Source organism: Lepidochelys kempii, chromosome 7 (assembly GCF_965140265.1).
Source record: "Lepidochelys kempii isolate rLepKem1 chromosome 7, rLepKem1.hap2, whole genome shotgun sequence".
Taxonomy (NCBI): Eukaryota; Metazoa; Chordata; order Testudines; family Cheloniidae; genus Lepidochelys; species Lepidochelys kempii.
Genome location: NC_133262.1, coordinates 104,734,363 through 104,748,154, shown reverse-complemented (window position 1 = coordinate 104,748,154; position 13,792 = coordinate 104,734,363).

The window sequence follows — 13,792 nt, the reverse complement described above, 5'->3', positions numbered from 1 at the left end:
TGGCTACTTCTGCTCCAATACATGTTGCAGAGATAGTATATTAGTAGTGGTACATAACTGCACAGCTGAGGTATTCAGGGTTGGATTGTCAAGGTCAGGCCACACAATTGCACATGTGCGTTAGATGCCTAACTGGCTATGTGCACATCAGGTATTGGCACAAATGTATGCACCTTAGTTTAAAAAATGTGGTTCCTCGTATATTGGAGCCATAGATCCATCTTTGTTCCTACTCCCCTGATCTGAATAGGCAGCCCCTATTGTATCCTGGTTACTACTTGTGCAAGAAGCCATTCCTCTTTGTATCATAGAATCATAGAATATCAGGGTTAGAAGGGACCTCAGGAGGTCATCTAGTCCAACCCCCTGCTCAAAGCAGGACCAATCACCAATTTTTAGGCCAGATCCCTAAATGGCCCCCTCAGGGATTGAGCTCACAACCCTAGGTTTAGCAAGCCAATGCTCAAACCACTGAGCTATCCTTTGTGTAATTCCACCTTATGTTTTTTAAAGCTTTTAGAATCTGTACAATGGTCTGTTAAAGTTTAGAATAAAACATCAATCAGTATTACAGCACTAGAGCCTCTGATACTCTGTCATTGCTTTTCATGACCAGATTATTTTTATTTAGTATTTCCTACCAGTGTGTAAGATCTAATTTTGCCTATTGGTTCTACGGAATAATCCTTGTTACATGTTGATTACCAATAGGCTGCACACTTTCTGCACTGTTCGTACAACACAGTTGAAATCTGAAAACAAGCAAAGCTTCTTTTCCATGATGTGGTAGCTCAAGTCTTTTTTAAGAGCTATGAGGACAGACATTTGTCAATTAAGCAGAAAATCCTGAAAATATTTAACATTACCAAACTGTGTGTGCCAGGTTCTGGGTAAGAGGGGGTAGGAAGATTAATACAAAGGTTAGTTGCATGACCTCTTGGTTTAGCAATGAAAACCTTCAGGGGCATATATCGCAGTTTAGACTTTCTGTGCTCATCTGTGTCATGTGGCTGCCCTGTCCTGTTTATAAACATCAGTGAAACTGGGATGACCCAGAAAGGTTTGTTTGTATCTGTGCTGAACTGTTCGGGGAAGAGCTTAAAATAGCTATCTAAAATTATTTTAGGATTTTGGACAGGGAAACAGCTCATACATGTTTTTTTGAAAAGTCCTGGTTAATTTCAGACAGAGGCTCAGGGGTCTTATCAGCCCTGGAACATCTCTGTGTTTGTTTGGGAACACTCAAGTTACATGACATACTGCTGACTGTGACTTTTCAGTCACCAGAGACGCATTAAATCCTGCTGGGACCACTAATTCAACCTCACAAATCCCGCTAGGAAATGAGTCAGTAAGTGTAGTCTCCCATTATACCAATGAGAGAAGAGAATAGAAGGGAATTGCCCGAGGTCACAGTAGGTGCAGAGCAGAGATTCGCAAAAAGAAAAGGAGTACTTGTGGCATCTTAGAGACTAATCAATTTATTTGAGCATAAGCTTTCATGAGCTACAGCTCACTTCATCGGATGCATACTTTGGAAAGTTTAGAAGATCTTATTATATATACACAAAGCATGAAAAAATACCTCCTCCCACCCCACTCTCCTGCTGGTAATAGCTTATCTAAAGTGATCACTCTCCTTACAATGTGTATGATAATCAAGTTGGGCCATTTCCAACACAAATCCAGGTTTTCTCACACACACCCCCCACACACACACACAAACTCACTCTCCTGCTGGTAATAGCTTATCCAAAGTGACCACTCTCCTTACATTGTGTATGATAATCAAGGTGGGCCATTTCCAGCACAAATCCAGGGTTTAACAAGAACGTCTGGGTGGGGGGTAGGAAAAAACAAGGGGAAATAGGCTATCTTGCATAATGACTAAGCCACTCCCAGTCTCTATTCAAGCCTAAGTTAATTGTATCCAATTTGCAAATGAATTCCAATTCAGCATTTTCTCCCTGGAGTTTGGATTTGAAGTTTTTTTGTTGTAAAATAGCGACTTTCATGTCTGTAATCGCATGACCAGAGAGATTGAAGTGTTCTCTGACTGGTTTATGAATGTTATAATTCTTGACATCTGATTTGCGTCCATTTACTCTTTTACGTAGAGACTGTCCAGTTTGACCAATGTACATGGCAGAGGGGCATTGCTGGCACATGATGGCATATATCACATTGGTGGATGTGCAGGTGAACGAGCCTCTGATAGTGTGGCTGATGTTATTAGGCCCTGTGATGGTGTCCCCTGAATAGATATGTGGGCACAGTTGGCAACGGGCTTTGTTGCAAGGATAGGTTCCTGGGTTAGTGGTTCTGTTGTGTGGTATGTGGTTGCTGGTGAGTATTTGCTTCAGGTTGCGGGTCTGTCTGTAGGCAAGGACTGGCCTGTCTCCCAAGATTTGTGAGAGTGTTGGGTCATCCTTCAGGATAGGTTGTAGATCTTTAATAATGCATTGGAGGGGTTTTAGTTGGGGGCTGAAGGTGATGGCTAGTGGCGTTCTGTTATTTTCTTTGTTAGGCCTGTCCTGTAGTAGGTGACTTCTGGGAACTCTTCTGGCTCTATCAATCTGTTTCTTCACTTCCGCAGGTGGGTACTGTAGTTGGAAGAATGCTTGATAGAGATCTTGTAGGGGTCTGTCTCTGTCTGAGGGGTTGGAGCAAATGCAGTTGTATCGCAGAGCTTGGCTGTAGATGATGGATCGTGTGGTGTGGTCAGGGTGAAAGCTGGAGACATGTAGGTAGGAATAGCGGTCAGTAGGTTTCCGGTATAGGGTGGTGTTTATGTGACCATCGTTTATTAGCACTGTAGTGTCCAGGAAGTGGATCTCTTGTGTGGACTGGACCAGGCTGAGGTTGATGGTGGGATGGAAATTCTTGAAATCATGGTGGAATTCCTCAAGGGCTTCTTTTCCATGGGTCCAGATGATGAAGATGTCATCAATATAGCGCAAGTAGAGTAGGGGCGTTAGGGGACAAGAGCTGAGGAGGCGTTGTTCTAAATCAGCCATAAAAATGTTGGCATACTGTGGGGCCATGTGGGTACCCATAGCAGTGCCGCTGATCTGAAGGTATACATTGTCCCCAAATGTAAAATAGAGCAGAGATTAGAATTCAGGAATTGATGGCTCTGATTCCTCTGGGACATGTTCCCGCTCAGAATTTTGTGCAGTGTAAAATACATTCCACAACCTCTGATCAAACTGGTATAACTCCTCATTGAGGCATCACACAATTGTGAAGTGGGACCTGTCTGAAACACTTTGGTGTATTTTGAGCATAGCTTTTGCACCTCGCCCCACCCTTTCTGACCTATGCTGGTTTGATTAGAAACCTACTCTATTACAGGACTAGCAGAGAGACCCTGGACCAAGTAGCGTGGGAGGAACAGCAAAAGTTCATTCCAGTCAGACTTCAGACTCTGTTTCAAACTGGATCTCAGTGCCATGTCTTCCATGCTTGTAATGTCAGCCATTTCCACAGCTGCACAAGAAACACTGTACAGGAAGCAGAACAGATCCAGTCAGTTCTGCAGTTTTGCACCATACATTCAGTACCTCATACTGTGGCTCGGTACATATGGGAAAAGGTTGGCTTCTGCAAAATAGGTAGGTCCTTTTAGAAGTGTCTCAAAGGATGCTCCATGAAAAGAGCTCTTCTTTTATTAATTGAGTCATTCTCTTGTGCCATCATTGTAATAAATATCCTATCTCCTCTTTTCCAGGGCAGGCTTTGATTGCAGCTCTCCTGACATGCCTACCGACTAGCTATAGAGCACACTTTTCAAGGTCGTTGTTAAGGGATTATATCTACCCTGGGCTCACAGTTCAATTTGCTCACTGGCACTTATTGGGTCCCAAGTGCCAATTTCACAAAGTGCTGAATGCACTCACTTCACATAATTGGGCCTGAAGACAAGCACCCTGTTTTAAGAGCTTTGTAGCTGATGATTCAAAATGCCATTGTGTGGGTTCCTCTCCTTGTACTGTCAGCAAAGTGAGTCCTCCTTCCCATCTTCTCACTACACTGGATAGATGGAGAGTCTGAGTAAGGGCAGCAGGTTGATATGGCAGCAAAGGAGAGCCGGGGGGAGATAGAACAGAATAGGAAAAAGGAGTAAAGGAGAAGATGGCCAGGAACTCATGAAGGGATTACTCATGTGCTGTGTATATCTGGAGAGCTGTGCGTGTGAAGGCAGGGTAGAAAGTGAGGAGCAGGGTGGGAAGCACAAGGGAACCTGACCCTGTGTCAATGGGAGTGCTGTTGAGTGACTGGCTCAGTCACTCCTGCTCCTAGCCAGAGAGGGGTACATAGCTAAAGACTCTATCTGCATGCTGAGAATCGCACTGTCTGGGTTTGTATGTGCTGCCTTTCTTGCTAAATGCTGAAAAACCTACAACAACAAAAATATTTTTTCTCTTCTCTCCACCAGGGGCATTCTCTGCCCACACCTTGCCCCTTCTAATGCCCTCTGTACTAGAAGATAAGGGAATGGCTACATTGTGGGGAGGGGAGTATATTTTTAAATTAAATTAGCTAACCTCATTGGAAACACCACTAACACCTGGTCTAGATCAGGGGCAGTGCAAGGATATATTGTGCCCTAGGTGAAACTTCCACCTTGCGCCTCCCCTCCACCACCACTCCCCCTGGAGCATTGCTTATTATACACTTTCAAAAATGAATACTGCATAATGTGCCATTGTTCATTAGAATTAACACACCTTTGGTTTGAAAATTTATTAATTTCATTATTTAGTCTACATATTTAATGAAAATAAATGAATAACCTGACAGTGTTGACATTTGCAAAAAGAAAAGGAGTACTTGTGGCACCTTAGAGACTAACAAATTTATCTGAGCATAAGCTTTCATGAGCTACAGCTCACTTCATCGGATGCAAGTGAGCTGTACCTCACGAAAGCTTATGCTCAAATAAATTTGTTAGTCTCAAAGGTGCCACAAGTACTCCTGTTCTTTTTGCAAATACAGACTAACACGACTGCTACTCTGAAACCTGTCAGTGTTGACATTGTTATTGTTTTCACTTTGCACAACATAGCATGGAGCTTAAAATAAATCACATACATTATACACAATACACCATCACAGAGTAACACGTTATAATTTAGAATTTATTTTTCCGCGCTTTCAGTTTAGCAAATTTAGAAACCAGTTCCTCCAAGTCCATGCTGCGAGCAATGTCATGTTCTACTGACAAGGTAGATAGCTCAACAAGTCTTTGTTGCAACATTGATGAAATTTTATTCCTATCAGTTTTTTTTTCTTGTTCACTATTAAAAGTAAAGGATAGAGAATGCATGTCACTTACTAACTATGAGTCACTATTTGAATTTCATCAACTGTTTGATGTAAACATTGATTAAGAGATCAAGATGACTTTTCCTTAAAATTAAGCAATGTTGATTGTAATTGGAAATACACCCTTTTTAGTCACGTATACTTCCATCTTTCTTTCTTTCATATCAAAATTGACTACATTTTATTCTACCTTTAGAATATCCAATTATTGTTAATAACATTTATACAATTAGAATGGCGGATACTCTGTCATACAACAATTGACAATATCAATGACAAATTTGAACAACCTACAAACGCATATTCAGATATGATAAACATATACACTCAAATACTTAACATACACACACAATTGACACAAAGAATTAGCAAAACGATGCAGCAGCAATTGCCGGAGTCTTAGATATGAAACAACTCAACAAAAATAGTTAGCCTTAGTCGACAGCCTCCGAAAACTAGTAAACTTAGCATGATAAACAGCCTGTCAGAACGGGTGACGGCTGCGCATGGCAAGAAAAATGACGTCCTTGCCACTTTGTACCCGTAGTGAAGCAGGTACGCGTGTGCCCGCAAAGCAGAGCTAGCGTAGGCCATAGCTGTAATGTACGAGAGAACGACAAGTTAAAATGCAAGTTCAAGGACGTTTCTCTTTTCTTTATTCATTCGTTTTCCAGCAATAGTGTAAAAAAAAATTTGGGGCACCGCTTTTTGGCGTCCCCAAATCTTGGCGCCCTAGGCGGCCGCCTAGTTCACCTAGTGGTTACACCGACCCTGGTCTAGATGCAGTTTAATACCATTACAATCATGTTAGATGGTATCTAACCCCTGTTAAAATGCAACTTGCTCAGGCTACTCTAGGGTGTTAAAACATGCTAATTAAAAGGTGTTAGCTAACTGTGATGATTTGGGGACTCTCTGTATAACTGATTAATTCTGCTTTATGATATGAACTCTATGTGTTTAAGTCCTTATGATTATTTCTACTGCATTCTTAAATCATACTTCTTGTGAAAGGAGCAGGGGAGTGGTGCCTGAGTGTCTGTCTTTGAACAGGACAGTCCTTAGGTGTACCAACAGTGCCTGAACAGAACAATGAGATGGCTGAAGTCTAGGACTAGCTCTCTGTGCTCCTCGAAAGGAGGAGGAGTGGAAAATCTCCAAGGGGGAAAGAAAGACTGAAGTGTTGGTACAGCCCTCTAAAAAGAAAGGCTAAGAAATTGGGGAGGGACTCCCAGAGGAACAAAGAAGCAGATTTCCAGAACATGGGGGAACCTTTTTGAGTGAGGGACTAGCCAGGAGCTGAGGGACGTGGTGGGCAGGCAGGGGTAGGATAGTAATTCCATGTTCCAGAGGAGGAGCCATGTGCAGGAGGGAAGGGGGAGAGGAAAGGTCCTAGACTCCTTCAGAGACTCTCTGACCAAATCCCAAATAACACTCAACAGGGTAAGGAAACTGAGGCAGGGAATAGTGTACAGATGTTTATTATTTTGCCTAGATCTGTGTATCTGTTGGGCTGTCTAATGCAAAGAGTGATTGTGTTTATAAATCCTTTTGCAAATCTGTGTCTATAAAGTGTGCATGAAGGCATAAATTGTAACCCCCAAGTGCCCACAAGACTGGAGCTCTAGGAAAGAATGTATTTAAGTACTTGGGTGTCAGCACTGGTCCTGGGGCCAGTAGGGTAGCTGGACTGTGAGGCCCCACTTCTAGGGGTAAAAGACAGTGGCGCTGGCCTGCGGACACTCACCAGACAGCTGTTGGATCCCAACACTAAACAGGTGTGCTTTAAGCTTCCCTTGGTCTGCGTAGATTTCAGCAGGCTCTCTTTTTTTGGCCTCTCTAACACTTAAAAAGGACACCTTTTATCCTAGTCTAGAGAAGTCTGTAGGGAGTGGTCATACATGGAGTTTGAGGCTTTCTTCCTCTCAGGGCTTAGTGCTTAACTTTATTTACACCCCCACTTAGCCTCCACTCGTACTGGGACGGGACTACCACCATCTTTGCTCCCCACTGTGCTCTGCACAAGGACGTGTAGGACTGAGGCTGAACAAGGACATGAATGAGAGAAGGCAGAAACCAGTAGGCTGACCCATTTTTTAACCCCCTCAGTTCAAGAGTGTAAAACTTTACCTCCCCTCCCCTCACACACGGCGGGTACTTGACTAGCCATACTCAAGAATGGCCTGAACCATTTAATACTGGGCTAATTGGTTTAAATGTATTCTGTCTGTCCGGTCACACAATCAATCTAGAGTAATGAAGGGTGAAGGAGAATGTGGGGTCTGGCCAACACTCAAGTACACTCTGAGATTTCCCAATCACTGTGGAATCTATACCATAAAGATTCACTGCGTGAAGCATTCCCCCTATACCATGTATCTTGCAGTAAGAATAGAGCCTGTCAGTAACCAAGGCTGTCAAAGACTTCTCAGTAATAAATTACAGTAATGTCCAATTTAGATATGCCGGGATAAGGAAAATGCTGGCAGATGAGCTGGAGATTTTCTAAAAATAAGGTGAACTAAGATGCGTAGGCTTTGCAAATGGATTTGAAATAATTGACTGCTCAGCAGGCTGAATCAGACTATGACCCATGTCTTAGGTTTTGTTTTGCCTTATGGATGCACTGTTCAGCATAGCATGCTTTGTAAGGCTATTCAGATGGCCTACGCTGGAACAAAGGAAGAAAACCCACTGAGCTACAGTTTGAACTGGTGATGATATTTATCCAAATTGATTTAATTTAAAAGCTTTGAAGTGTTGGGGAGAACAGTCTTTTTTTAAATATTAAATTGTTTCTGATTCTAATTCCAAGGCTGGGAAAAGTCATGCCATTAGGGAATGGTGATTCGATTATCTGAAATAGCTAAACACAGCAGCAGCTAGGACAGAATGTATTTTGAAGAAGAACATAGAGCAATCCCATACATATAGTTGTTTATAAATTCTCCATGTGGTTATTGGAAATGTCCATTTATATAATTTAAGGGTGAAAACTTGATGACAATAGTCTCTAAAATAATACACAAGTGTTTTTATATACTCTTAATCATAAAGTGTAGGTCTACTCCAAGATTCATTTAAAGCTTCCACAATAAATCAAGATCCAGTTTCCCAAAGGAATTTAGGTGCCGGACTCCTGTTGAAATCAATGGGAATTAGGTGCATTAATAACTTTAAGAGCTGGGACTAAGTTCCTCATCAAAGGACAGTTCTGAAACTATTTCTGGCAGACCAGTTTCTCTTGCAATATGTAAGCTGCTCCATTTGGAAGAATTTGGCGAAAGGGTCTTCATATTATATACAAATCTAAGATTTCATCCTATTTGTTTGACTTATGTTTTAACATGAATTTCAGCTTTATCCATGTAAATCTCCATATAATAAACAAGGAAGGATAATCTTTAGTTTAACATAGAGAATACAATAGTGAACAACAAATAAATCCAGCCCAATACTTTGGATTTATCTTTACTGCTGGGGAGAGCCACGCAGCTGAAATCGATGCAGCGGGTGTCGATTTAGCGGGTCTAGTGAAGACCCGCTAAATCGACAGCAGAGTGCTCTCTGGTAGACCCTAGCACTCCACCTCTCTGGGAAGAGTAAGAAAAGTCGACTGGAGAGTGTCTCCCATCAACACAGTGCAGTGAAGACACGGGGGTAAGTCGACCTAAGCTATGTCGATTCCAGCTACACGTGATTCACGTAGCTGGAGTAGCATAATTTAGGTTGACTTACCCCAGTAGTGAAGACAAACCCTTTGTCTCACACATCAGAGTCCCATTATCCATCACCTTTCTTTACAATAATAGTCTGCTGCCCAGGTTCATATCTTTGTTCAAGAAAATAGATAAATCAATATATGCTTCATAAAAACAAACAAAAAACAAAAAATAAACAAACACAGACCAAAAACACCCAGCCATGCTGACTGGAGTGGCTCACAACTGAGTGACTACTTCATGGCAGACTGTCAAAAGCCGGGCAACCCCCACAAAATACATTCTTCTACATTGAATAATCACTTTGATCTCTACTAATACACAGGTGAACTGGTCTGGCTTCCAGCTATGCATTTGTAAGTGTTCAGTGAGGCCTGGGGCCTTGGCATGAGCTGGCACTTGGTCTGCCAGCATCATACCCACTAAGGGACTATCTCCACCAAAAATGCATCCAATTCGCTGTTCCCAGTTAACATGTAGACCATAATATGGGCTCTTTCTCCTTAATAATGTGTATGTTTTCATTATTTTCAATGGTGTTTCCATGGATTTTGGTCACTTCAGATACTTAACCAATATTTTTTAATTCATTTGGCCATTTTGGTTCTCTGTTTCATTCTCACAACTCTCCTCCGATGCTGATGTAGTGGCTGTTCTTGCAACTGGGCTGTCTGGCTCACAAAACACGGCAGAAAGAGACTGTTGGCCTTAGGTTAACTGAGAAAGTTAACAAACTATTCCAGAACTGAGTTCATACATGATACTGAGTAACATTGTGTAAAACTGAGAGACCCAGAAAAAATGTTCATGAAGAATTCAGAGTAAACTATCTTCGGTGCTACTTAGCTGCTGCAAAATACGATGATCATGTGGACAGTGGTCCAGAGACAATTTTCTGAAAATCATGGGTGATATTTACAGGTGAGCTGGATCATTACAGAACAATTTGCTGAGAGTAGTTATATAGAAAACGGTCTTAGATTTCTTGACTCTGACCCCTGGCTGTTGTAAAGCGGTAAAGAATCTTTAATTTCAGTGAAGCTACACTGCTTTACCAAGGCAGAAGATCTGGCCTGGTGAGTCTGACACTGTGGATTTTTGAATGTCTGTATTTTCAAAACTGTTTTAAAACACGTAGAGAAATGTAAAAAAGACCCTTGTTATTCTGAGTCGCTAATCAGCATCCAGAAGCACGATCCTCCAGTTCAATCAGAACAATTGGCTCCTGCTCCCAGGGGGAGCCCTATTGACTTCAGTGACATTATAGATTTAACACCAGAGGGCTGTAGTGAGATTTTACATGACTAAGTGCTTGTCTACCAGGCCCCAGGGTTCAGACTATGGGGCTGTGAATTGCAGCATGCGCTAGTAGCAAGCTACAGTGTAACTCTCTGTTGTGGATGTTATGGGTGCGAACTAAAATTCACACCTCCATAGTCTGAACTGTGGGGCCATGTAGACATAGCCTAAGACTTTGTTACTTTTCCAGGATATACCACAGAAATGCAACATTTGCCATGAGGGATCATCCTAAATAATTAAAACTAAATTACACTCCTCAAATTGACAAAGTACAATTTGGACCCGATCTTTCAAGAATTAAAAAGATGACTAATCGTTACTCTCACAAGCTATAACAGTAATACTTAGTCCACATATACTGATATCCATAGAGCTCAATGTGCTTTACGTTTTCAGCAGACTTGATGAAGTCAGCGGGGCTCCATGCAGGCAATGGGGTCTGCCCACCCAGACCTGACCACAGGATCAAGGCCCATTTCTGCAACAGGATAATGATGTGGGAAAGCAATGGCTTCCCCAGCTGTGGGCTGTTTCTGTTCTTCCTCTTCTAATACCTTGCATTTGAAAAAGAGGCACTCTTGTGAGTGAAGTGTGCACCCATAATTTGCAGGAGTTGAAGTTATTAGATATAGGAGTGTCTGGGTCTTTCTAATACTAAACTACCAATCTCACTAGAGCAAGGTCTACTGTTTCAAATATAGCTTAGTAGATTTTTCTTCATTAGGTGTATCCATATATTGAACGTAATGCCCATTTGTAGCCACAATGGCATGCAAAGCACTCTGGACAATCTCATGCTCTAAGGCAGTGAGGGAAACCATGTATATCATATTGATTTTTATGTTTCATATATTACATTAAGTAATCTAAACATTAAGCTTCTGGAAGTGGTCTTTGGCAAATAGCCCACTTCCTTTGTACTGTCATTTGCACTGGTTATCTTCATCTGGAACCAACCCCTTACCCCATTCACTTAATGGAGTGTAGTGGGATGTGCTGGCACTTGAAAGCTTGAGAGGGAGTTCTCCCAGGCCAGTACGATACTGTTTCAGGTTTTGCCTTTTAGTGCATATCTATCTTGGGGGTGAAGAGAGCATTGGGATCACAGTGAGAGAGAGAGAGAGAGGTGGGAAATGCCAGGCGCGTGAGAGGGTTGCTTTAGTCAACATTCCATCAGAGCGAGGGTGTGGAACCCCTACAACACCTCCTCTAATCATGCTGCAGCCTGTTGCTACAGCATGTGGCTGTACAGTTTTGGGAGGTGGTTAGGCAGGGAATGTGTAGAACCAGGAAGAACTGTTTTTTGTAATGTCATTTTTCTGCAAACCCATGAGGATTTCTCCCACTCCCTGCTGTCAAATGCACACCATTGCTTTTGACCCAGGCACAGCTGGAAAGGCCCTGGAAAGGGTCCTCCACACAAAGGCTTTGTCTTCATTGTCCCCAGATCCAACAGGCTTGTCCCAGTATCTGTGGGACAACAGCAAGGTTAGAGGACTGTGCCCCCAGCCCTCTGTACAAGAAGGCAAACCTGGTCTCTCTCAACAGAAAGAAAAGGAGTACTTGTGGCACCTTAGAGACTAACCAATTTATTTGAGCATGAGCTTTCGTGAGCTACAGCTCACTTCATCGGATGCATACCGTGGAAACTGCAGCAGACTTTATATATACACAGAGAATATGAAACAATACCTCCTCCCACCCCACTGTCCTGCTGGTAATAGCTTATCTAAAGTGATCATCAGGTGGGCCATTTCCAGCACAAATCCAGGTTTTCTCACCCTCCACCCCCCCACACAAATTCACTCTCCTGCTGGTGATAGCCCATCCAAAGTGACAACTCTTTACACAATGTGCATGATAATCAAGTTGGGCTATTTCCTGCACAAATCCAGATTTGTGGATTTGTGCAGGAAATAGCCCAACTTGATTATCATGCACATTGTGTAAAGAGTTGTCACTTTGGATGGGCTATCACCAGCAGGAGAGTGAATTTGTGTGGGGGGGTGGAGGGTGAGAAAACCTGGATTTGTGCTGGAAATGGCCCACCTGATGATCACTTTAGATAAGCTATTACCAGCAGGACAGTGGGGTAGGAGGAGGTATTGTTTCATATTCTCTGTGTATATATAAAGTCTGCTGCAGTTTCCACGGTATGCATCCGATGAAGTGAGCTGTAGCTCATGCTCAAATAATTTGGTTAGTCTCTAAGGTGCCACAAGTACTCCTTTTCTTTTTGTGAATACAGACTAACACGGCTGTTACTCTGAAATCTCTCAACAGAATGATTCAATGTAAATTCTACAACCTCACAGCCTCAGGGAGTTCAGTCTAACTTCAGCCCTTGTTTTGTGTGTGTGTGTGTGTGTCGCGGAGGCGGGGGTGGTAACATGGAAGGGCAACAAACTTGCACCATTGACATGAAGGACTGTTTTGGGGCTTGTTTGCTTTAGGTGGGTTCTCTTACTGTGAGACTAAGTCTTAGGTGATACTGTAAACTCTAGCCATTAAGCACCATTGACTGCTGTATTCCCCTAACTGTGAAGGAGGGGGTGTTCTCCTCTCCTGACAGTTTGGACTCTGTTATGTTTTATTATTTATGTTTATATTATGGCAGTGCCTATAGGTCCTCAGCAGGATCTCAAGTTCCCTGTATGAACTGGTACCTCATCCTTGCCTCTCTTCCAGATATGGGTCAGCAACCAGGAGTACGATGAATCCAGAAATCCAGGCTGGCCAGGGGCCACCACAAATCCTCCTAGATGACTGGTCGTACGTCACACCTTTGACCAAAAAATGAAACCCAACAACCATCTAGAACTGAGAAAAATAAAAATAAAAATTGTCATTATGTGGGGTTAAAGGAGGGCTGGCATTTAACTGAGGATTTAAAACTGGAATAGTGAAGGTGAGAGCAGCCATCTAACTTGGAGTGATTATTGTCAAAGTTCTACTCCACATCTGAGGACTCTGTACATTCCTTTCTCTGTGCCAGGCAGCATGCAAACATAGAGGTAAACACACTTCCAATATCTTTTCCATGTGTCAGGGCAGAAATTTGAAAATAAATCCTTTCTTCTGGAGTTTTTAGGTTATGTCTGCACACATCTTGCACCAGTTCAGCTAAAACTGATGCAAATTTTGTTCTAAATCAGCCCAAAGAGGTTAAAAAAAAGGGGGGGAGGAAGTTTAGGCAGGAAGATTATTAAAGGAATCATTTGTTCTACTTGAGATACTCTCAGAAAGTATTGAAACAAATGAATATTTTCCCTGTGTAGTAGGGAGGAATTCTCTGTCATATAACTTGCGAGAGTTTACTTTGAATTAGCGATTGCGGAAATTGAATTTTTGTGGAAACTTTTTGTTGCAGAACTTTAGTTCGGGGGGGTGTGTGTGTGTGTGTATTTATTCTGCCAGAAGGGAGAGGAAAAGATTGTTTT